The following is a 10,087-nucleotide window of genomic DNA, read 5'->3' on the forward strand; positions in this document are numbered from 1 at the left end:
AGGCCAAGGCTGCACTCGTGGGAAACAGCTACATTTAAAGTAGTCTAAAGCAGGTGAATAGCTATATTTGAATATAAGAATAGCTGAGGTGGTTTAACCCCAGCCAGCAGCCAAGCCCCACACAGCCTCTCTTCCTACCTGGCCAGTAAGATCAGGGAGAGAAGGAGGAAGGTAAAAGCCAGAAAACTTGTGTGTTGAGATAAAGACAGTGTAATAGGAAAAGCAAAAGCCATGCACACAGGCAAAGAAAAAGGAAATAATTCTCCACTTCCCATGGGCAGGCAGGTATTCAGTCACCTCCAGGACAAGACTCCACCACACATAACAGTTACTTGGAAAGACAAATGCCATTACTCCAAATGTCCCTCCTACTTTCATAGCCTGAGCACAATGTCATATGGTCTGGAATATCCCTTGGGGTCAGTTGGGGTCACCTGTGTCCCTGCCCAACTTTTTTTGCACCCCCAGACTCCTCACTGGTGAGGTGAGAAGCAGAAAGGCTTTGGCTTCGTCCAAGCCCTGCTCAGCAATAACAAAAGCATCTCTGTATTACCACCACTGTCTTCAGCACAAATCCAAAACATAGCCCCCCACTAGCCACTGTAAGAAGATAAACTGCCTCTCAGTCAAAACCAGCACATTAGCTTATTGTGGTTTAACACAAATTATAAATTATCTTAAGATATCTTAAGCTTCACTGATAAAGACATTTCTCATTAACAGGCAAAGCTAAACATCAACACAGGTTCTGATGCAGAATGTATCCTGATGTTCACAATGCAGGCAAATGGAGAAATTATGTACCCAGAGTAGCTTAGGTGGAAGGAAGGCCAGGGATCTTTGTCCTCTAAGTCTGCTGGTATTGCTTCTCTTGGGAGTTAAACTCCTCTCACCTGTGCCATCCAAAAGGGGCCACATTAGCTCTAACACAGGAGTTCTGTTGACCAGAGTAACTTTGAAACAGGTTAGAAGCCATTCAAAGGAGCTGCTGCTCCCATCAGGTGAGGACACAGCAACTTCTACAAAGCATTATTTCTTCCAGCAGCATTTGAAAAAAACCCAAACTCATATTTCTACAACTTTATTGCTGCTATTTTTTCATGTAGAAAAGCCCTTTGAGTATCAATGCCTAGGCTGGAGGGGGTGTATGGGGAAGCTTGTACTGCTGCAACCAGCCTGGTATTCATTCCAGACCAGGTTGTGCTCTCTTTGAAGTCAATTGCAATCCTCCATGGGTTTAACCAAGGTCTAGATTTGGCTTACTTCTATGAATCCCTCTATTAATCCAGGCTCAGTAACTGGAAGTCTCACACCTTTGATGCTCCATTCATAAACAGAAAACTGGACTAGCTGTGGCAGCATATGGAATATTCTTTTGACAAAGAAATCATTGTATGGAAACCTACTACCTGCCATTTTCAGACAGCCAGGGACTGAGACATTTGCCTAACATACTTTATTTCTGGAATTTTTTCCACAGGAATGATAACCTCTGAGGCCATGCTTTTTGGGACCTCTGGCTGGAGTAAAACCTTTTTCCTGCAAAAACTGCTACAGGCAGCACATGTACTTGTCAGCATCTACTTAAAGTTCCAGGAGTTTTAATATATTTTTATTTCCCAACCCCTTGGCTTTTTATATTTAAGCTGGTATTTAACCAGGATAGAACCCCAAAGCACCGTGTGCTGTGCAATTGAACAGAGGTTTACTTTTACTCATAAAAAAACTGTGACTCTGTACTGGCATTTCAAACCAAATTCATACAGACAATGATGCTGCAGGCAGAAATGAAGCAGAAATGAGGCCTAGTGTCCTTGGTGTTGGGATAGTGGGAGTTTGCCTGTCATCTCAAGCATAGTCCCACTGCTTTCTGACATTGTGCCAATACTGACCCAGCACCAACTGAAACAGAGAAGTCTTTGTGGGAGAACCCACAAAAATCACAGCAGCATTTCCTGCAAGCAGTGCATTTTCCTAGTGATCCTTCCAAGCTTACAAGCTCCAGCCTTGTAGTTTTCCAAGTGGATTTGTGCCATTATAATAGACAGACCGAACTAAGTGGTGGAAACCAGTACAACAAAACATCCACACTCCTGATTTCACAGGTACTGCCTTCTTTGTATTTCCATATTCATTTTACAGCATTTCATTTCTATCACTAAAATATTCCACTGTTGAAAACTCAAAAAGAAAAATCTTGAGTGTTTACACAGTAAAAGCCAGCAGAAAATACTTAAGAAAACATAAAATCTGCAAGTATTATAAAACAATCTTTCAGACAGTCTAGAACCCTCGAGTACCAGTGTGAGGTACATTTTTGGGAGTTCTAGCCTGGAACCCAAATGGTCCAGGTTACCCCAGAGGTTTCCTGCATTAATTTGATCAGGTTCAGATCTCTGAAGGTGCACATACATACAGCCTACATTCATGTTGAGTCCTAAGGAACTGACATGCATAATTCGTAACTCACTGTCTTATGAGAAAGGGTGTTCTCTCACAGTCATGCTGGGGTGTAGCTCACTTTTTTACAGTCCTATTGGTCGATGGAGATTTTAGAAAGACATTTGCCCGAATCCTTTCACTGTGCTTTAGCCACAAAAGACATTTATCTTCCCTCCTTGCTTTTTTTGTTGCTCCTGAGCAGTCTGTAGGTTTTATACTTACTTCTTTTTTGCTCATGGTTTCTAACTCCATCAGCTTGCAACTCTTCTATGCACCTCTTCTTCATAACCGGGCCTTCAGTTAAACCAGATCCCTGCAAGACAATATAATGTATTTGAATTTGCCTCCCCTGCTTGTTCCTCTACAGGTTCTTTGTGTATGCCAGCATATCAGACTTGAAGATAACAAGCATTTGATGATAACAACATTATCCTCAATCTGTGTTACACTCCTGAGAAAATTTTACTGCTTAAGATGCATTGCTTGGAGGCAGGCTTAGCTGAAATGACCTCTGCACTCCAGCTTTGTTTCCTCAGTGCATTTTTGTTGCAACAGGAGGCTGCAATGTTTAATGTCTGCTCTGCCATTAGTGTGGAAAAAAGGTAATACAGCCTAGGGCTCGACTTGCTGTAGCTGAGGAATGCAACACTTAGCCATTTCATAACTGGGCCAGAACTTGTGATGGACTATACAAACTATGTTATCAAACTATCTGCCTTAGACCTGGGTAGGTCTCTAGCACAAAAATCTTTTGTTAAATTATTTTCTTGCATTTTCCTGCAATCCATCATGCTGTGAGCTTTCATCTGTGAGGCTGTCAATCTGAGCATCTTCCATTGCTACTAAAAGCCCTCAAATTAAGTTAAGAGTGAATTGGAGTGTTGAGCATGCATTTGTATGTAAACCATTACCTTTCACATGCCGCAGAATATAGCCTTGAAATAAACATTTTCACCAAGGAGTAACAGATGGAAGTACTTTTGTTTCCATTTTGTATTAACAGAAACTTCTCATTACACTCCTGAAATGTTACAGTTAGCTCTGTGTTTTCCGGCTTGGTGGGCATAGCCTGGTTGACATTGGTGGGCTGACACTTTGCCACCTACACTAACAGAAGTCACAAGTTCTCACCTTTACAGATCATATTTTCTACCATTTGTTTAGATCTTCTGCTTTGCATTGTGTCTTGTGTAAAATTGAATTCTGAATTCCAATCAACATTTAATTCTAAGTAACAGAGTTAGCCAACAGGAAAAGGAACTCACAGAAACAGACTGAGTGCACACTTCACTTACAGAGTTTAAGCTCCCAGTATGGGGAAATATCTAAATATCTGCTAGTATTTTTAAGTACTCCTGAATGCAGTTGGTTGACTGGGAACCCCATCTGCGTGCATTCTGGATGAGTCATTCATCCCTATGTATCAGCTGTGGCAATTTGTAATACCATTCTGAGCTGATTGCGTCAGTACTGTAAATGACGTTTCAGCCTCACAAAGTTTCTGGGTGGAACTTAATATGATGTAAACACAAATACCTACCTATTTTTTCCTCCTCCAGGAAGTAGAGAGCAAATAAACTCAGGCATTCAGCAGTATCAAAGAGTTTTCAAGCTATTAAGAGAAGTCATTACTGTAGGATTAAGCAAAACGTTCTATTAAAGAGTGATTTAACAATGATGATTAAACAGCTAATACACAATGACAACAAGGTGGTCAAACACTATTACTTACCACACTTCTAATAATTAAGCTGGCTTGTGAAGAGTATGCTTTAGAATTAAAATAAAGTGTCACTTAGCTTGCTATAGATTCCAGATGCCAGGCAAGGGATCTCTTGGTCTTGAGGAGTGGCCTTGGGAGGCACCCCTGCTCAAGGGGACATCACCACTGTGCAGCCACTGCCATGCCAAAGAGCTCAGGCTCTGGGACTGCAGATATCTGTAGTGTAAAGTGATTGGCTTGCAGTCAAACTCCTCTCTGGTGGCAGCCATAGAAGTTCTAGATATGTCTGGTCTCAGTTCAGGCTGGTCCTGCTAACTCCCAGTAAGACCAAAATTCTTACGTGAAGAGCTACAGCTTAGCATAATTTCTCAAGGTTTGCACAGCAGGGCTGGCTTCAGCCAAGCCTACTTGTTGGTGATGCCAACAAATGGCGTACCACTGACTCAGAGCAGGTGTGCCCATTACACCATAAAGTTTGACAAAGGGTTTGGGAAAGAAAAATCTCAGTTCCTATACTCCTTCACCTCTGATGTAACAGTTCATAATTCTGTCTCACAGCAATGCTTCTGTTGTACTCCTGACAGAAAAAGGTGGGATTTGGAGTCACTCACAAAGCTCCATTTAGCCTTGATTCTGGCTTTGACACCTTTTAGCTCCTCCCATCAGGTCATGAACCCACAGCTTTTTACCTTTACTGTCCTATTCACTAGAACTGAACTGTCTATCTTCTGTTCTGCTCTCCCCACCTTTAAATCCTATGTCAGAATACACCATATGGAACTATTCTTCTTTTCCTTCATCTACTATATGCCCCTCTTTAATAGTTGTGTGGTAATTCTGTGAAGAAAGGAGTGCCTATAGCTTATATGTGTATTAAATACATCAAAACAGTCATGGAGCTGAAAATACGACTACTCAGTAAACATCAAGATCTGGGTAATTTAGCTTACTATAGGCTTAGTATGTGACTTTAGCCTGTTCATTCTTCAAATTCCTTTCCTTAACACTGGAAATAAATACCATTAATCTATCCTCAGTGTGATGATAAAAACTAAGAGGGCTACATAAAGATAAATATCCTTCATGTACAAGACTTCTTTGTAACTATTAGTCAGAATTGAAAGGCTTAATAAAAAATTCTCAAGACTACAAGAAATACAGTTCAAACTGTAGTTAAAAGTGTAGCTTTTCAGAGGTTCTGATCATTAGTGCCTGTGGGGGTCATCTGTACACAGCAAGCTCTGAGGGGCTTCTTCACCTCACTAGTGATACGGGTCAGCACCTCCTCAAACCATGCCTCCAGCTGCAGCAGTGTCCTGCTGTGGCAAAACTGTTCTTTGGGACATAACTCTTGTACCAAGTCTCATATAGAGAAGCATCATAATCTTCCCATGACTCAGCCCTGACTCACCAGGAGCCTTTTCCACATTTAAGGAAAACCATGTCATTCAAGCCATCTTTAGCACAGATGACCTTTTAAGTAAGATTGCTCAAAATATTTTGCAACTATTAAGAAAAGCAAGCACTGAAAGTTTGCCTTTCATAGGTATCCCAGCCCAGCCTTACTTGCAGGTAAGCACCCTAACCACAGACTAGGGATCAGATCCTGGGAGAGCTGGACCACACAGTATTTAACTGAAACTGAGTAGATTTGTGTCCTTGGTATTGACAGCAACCAGGCAGCATTTGTGTAAAAGGAAGAAGGCAAATTTAGAGCTAAGTAAGCATTTTTCCAACAAGTATTGCCCACCCAACTGATACTTTGAATCACCACGTAGTTCTTTGCTTGCCTTCCAATTGCAGGGATCAAGAGTCTCCTTGTGGTGTGGGAGTGCACAGCAGTGTAGCCTCGGGTGGCCTCGTGGCACAGGTTCCCTGGACTCAGCACCCCAACAGCCTCCATTCCCTGCAGCTCTGCAAAACACAGGCTCCACTGCAGTGGTCATCCACCCTTGCCAAGGAAATCTCTTCTCTTTCTCAGCTCCCTCAGTCCTAGGTGATTACAGCTGGCCTCAAATGCTTTTTGGTTCGCTTTTGGTTTTTTGTTTTGTATCTCTTATCCTTATTTTGAACACTGCAAACCGCCTTGGATTGAAGTGTTAAGGAAGGGAGCCTCATTGCATCCTGAACTAGACTTTTTCATATTTAGAAGCAATAAAAAAAAAAAAAGAAATTGTTGTTTTCTACATAGCAGTTACTGTCAGCAAAGCCTATTATCCGAGCTAGCTCAAAGTACAAAGGAATGACAGCTCAGTGCTAACATTTAAGATTCAGTTTCAGTCTATTTTAATACATTCTATGATGAGTCAGAGCCCTTTCCTAAAAACATGGAAAAGCATTTTTCTTTTCTTAAAATAGTTGTGCTATTTCACCTGAAAAATACTTAACACCCATAAATATGAGCCACTGATATTCCTGCTTCCTTCAATTTTAATTTGCTTTTACAGCAGAGAACGTAAAAGCGTGGTAAGAGAAAAAATTTAACAATGATGCTCAGATGTAAAAAGACCAGAATTAAAGTGTCTGAGTTTACAGTTCAGGTGCAGATTGTGGCTAGTTAGTTTTGTTTGTTGAAGCACAACATCATTAATCAAATTGCTGCGATTTCACAAAATTCAAGTACCCCAGGAAAATACAAGCACACAATAATTCTCATTATCTCTCAGTTACCCATAGACTTGCCAACAGAGGGAGTCCTCTTACTACCAAAGCTTTGTTGGAGTGACGGTGTCCCTGCTGAGCAGCTATCATCGCACTAATGGCAAGGATGAAAAAGGTTTGCAAAACAGAATCACCTCGAGGTATTTAGCAAATCAAAACATGGGGTAATATCAGACATCCAATCACTAGAAGTGCACTGGAGGATTCAAGTGGTCGTTTGTGTTATTACAGCAATTATATCTATGGGCAGAGCTATGAAATATCTATGAGAGTAATTACTCTTAAATACATTGAGAAGAATTATGCTAGATAAACATATAGTTCCCTTATGTCTGCGAATCAATGTTAAACTGTAAAACTCCTTTGAGTTCTTTCCTGTTGTTATAGTCATAGCTTGTCAAACAGCAACTATTCTCAAGCAGTGGTTTGGAGGAAGCAAAATAATTAAAAAGAAACCAAAACAAAACAACCCCCTCCCCCTCAAAAAAAAAAAAAAAAAAAACCCCAAAAAAAAAAAAAAAACCAAGACTTACTTCTACATTGTGATTTCCTTAAAGGATAATATAATTTTAATCCCAACCAAACTAACTTGAATATAGTAAGACCTTCAGAACTTCATTTGCTTTTTCATCACAGAATAAACTAAACTTTCTTGTGAAGTATGAAAATATTGATATAGTATTTTATAGTCACCGTTTGGATCATTATGGTTTCTGCTGCTTACCCTTTACTTGAAGTGTCCAGTTCCCTTATGACTTGATGAAAGGATTTCAACAATGTTCCAGATTATCTTGGACACAGCATTTTAGTGCATTTAAGGGAAAAAATTGAAAAAGAAGAAGCAGCATTATACTTATTACATCAAAGTAAACACTCTACAACTACAATGCATTGCCAGAACTACAGTTCTGTGAAATATTAAGTAACCAAACCAAGAACTGAGCAGCAATCAGATATGGTGATTTCCTAGCAGTAGCATAAGGACAAAAATATGAAGTTACAATCACATCTGTGTGACAGTAGGTCCTTCCTTCTCACAGAAATTGCCATTTTTACAGTAGTCAAGACTGAAGTGCTCATGAAGCAACTCCTAAACCTCTGGGTTTTCCCAGCCTGATATATCCCAGTGAGTCTTTTAGAAAAATAAAAATACAAAACCAGTATAATCTGCATCTGTTCCATCCCTTTTCATCCTTTTACTGAGACCTGGATTTACACAGAGATTTCAGCAGCAGTCCTAACCTCAATTAATTATCTTTTAAAACTAGTTCAGGATTGGTAAACCAATGCCAAGAAAACTCAGAACTGCTACTAAATTGAGCCTAATTATTGATGGGAGTAAATTTGAGATTTTTTTTCTTCTTCATTTTTTGATGAGTAAAGTTCTTTGTTTTCTTCTTCTTTTAACACTGCAAACAGATCAGCTTTGCAAGTTTTGGACATCTGGCCATTTTAGATAAACATTCCAACCTTTTAAGTGTTTACAGACTAAACTGTAGAGCTAAATGTTTATGCTGCACTGAATAACTTCAGCTTTGTATTTAACAGAAAGACTGCTAAAGCAATATTGTTTCAATCAGTAGGTGAAGACACATGCTACTGAAATAACCAAAATTTTAAAGAAAGATATTAATACTAGTCTGTCCATAAATATTTAATACATCTCTATGTAGTAGGAATATATAAAACTGTGACAGTTTACAGGGTTTCTAATTTTAAAACTATTCCCACACCTTTCAAAAACAATTATTGTAGCCATTAGCTTCTAAAACTAGAATGTAGCTTTTTGGCTTTCAAATAGTATGTTCCTCCCCTAATTCTAGTTTAATATGAAATAAATCCTGGCCATTTATTTCAAGGAACACAGCCTCAGATACTGTTCAGAACAGGGTTTGGATCCTATTATTGAACCTTTGCAGGACAAGAGTTTACCCTGACACATGCAAAACTACATAGAGCAGAGAACTGGTCTGGTCCAGGATAGAGGATTTCTGGACCAAAATATCTGTTCTCAATCAAATCCTAGTTTTAAATAATGATCAAGCTGTTGCTGCTAAGATTACTTTGAATAATGTCTCTCTTTTCTTGGTATTTATATTTTTCTTACTGTTTGGGGAAAGCAACAATATCTAATAGTGTGTAAATCAGAAAGTATATAATTCACTCCAAAATACCACTTTGCTTGCAAAATGAAAACAAGCTGGGGCACAATATTGCTTCTAAGAAAAAGGAAAACAAGATGAAGAGAGTTGCAGTGGCATCAGCTTGCAGGCTGCGTTATTCATTGCTCAGCTGCTCATGTAGAGACTTTCTACGTTAAAACAACACAACGATGAGGATATTTCTTAACTTCTGTGGTTAACTTGTATGTTTCCATTTGACTGTGAGTTTGGGCTGGATGTGTTTTCCGCAAGGTCAGAAGAATTTGCCCTGGATCGGCTCCTCTAGGGATCATACCATTACACGTTTCCTGTTTTGCACATGACAACACAGTAAGCTTTTTCAAAGACACAAGCTGTATGTGTAAGCCTTCTGAGCAGAGTTACTACTGTACTACTCCAAGAGTAAGACAATATAAAGGAAAGAATTCTTCATTGAAACTTTTCCCATCTTTCTATTGAGTCGTTCAGAACCTCAATTCAAGCCCACTGCTCAAACAAGTTGAATTCAAAGAGCAACCACCTCAGGCTTTAACCTGGGTTTTCAAATCCCTGAGTGTAATATAGCATTTATGTTTTTTGTCTTTTGTCCATGGCTTAGGCAAGTCAGTTTTCACTGTCTCAGTCTTCTGACTGGTCTGGTAAGGTGAAGTTACCTGAGACTCAGAACAGATACACCCTTTCTAATGAACCCAGAGGTAATCAGGCAGCAATTCCTGAACCAGCTGATAAAAACTGGCATCACTATTTCTTTTTCACAGACTGCTTCCTGACATGATCTTGAAATAATGCCTTCTCCATACAAGGGGGAAAAAAAAATAAAAAGAACTTTTGACTAATTCATAGAATGTCATAGTCCTCAAAATTGGGACTGTTATTCATAGTTCACAAAACTCTCCTGTGAGAAAATGCTTGCAGTATGTGGGACAGAAGGGCAGGAGGGGATCAAGCCAGCCTTTGATTTTGGGAGCTTCAGGCAGCAGGGAATCCCAGACATACCAGGACTGACATGGAGGCTGCTGTGTCCTCCCTCCCCTGTAGTGACTTCTACATCATCTTCACCCCAAAGGAAGCTCTGCCTTGGAGGAGCCTGGCTTGCTTG

The sequence above is a fragment of the Serinus canaria genome, chromosome 6 (assembly GCF_022539315.1).
Source record: "Serinus canaria isolate serCan28SL12 chromosome 6, serCan2020, whole genome shotgun sequence".
Lineage (NCBI taxonomy): Eukaryota > Metazoa > Chordata > Aves > Passeriformes > Fringillidae > Serinus > Serinus canaria.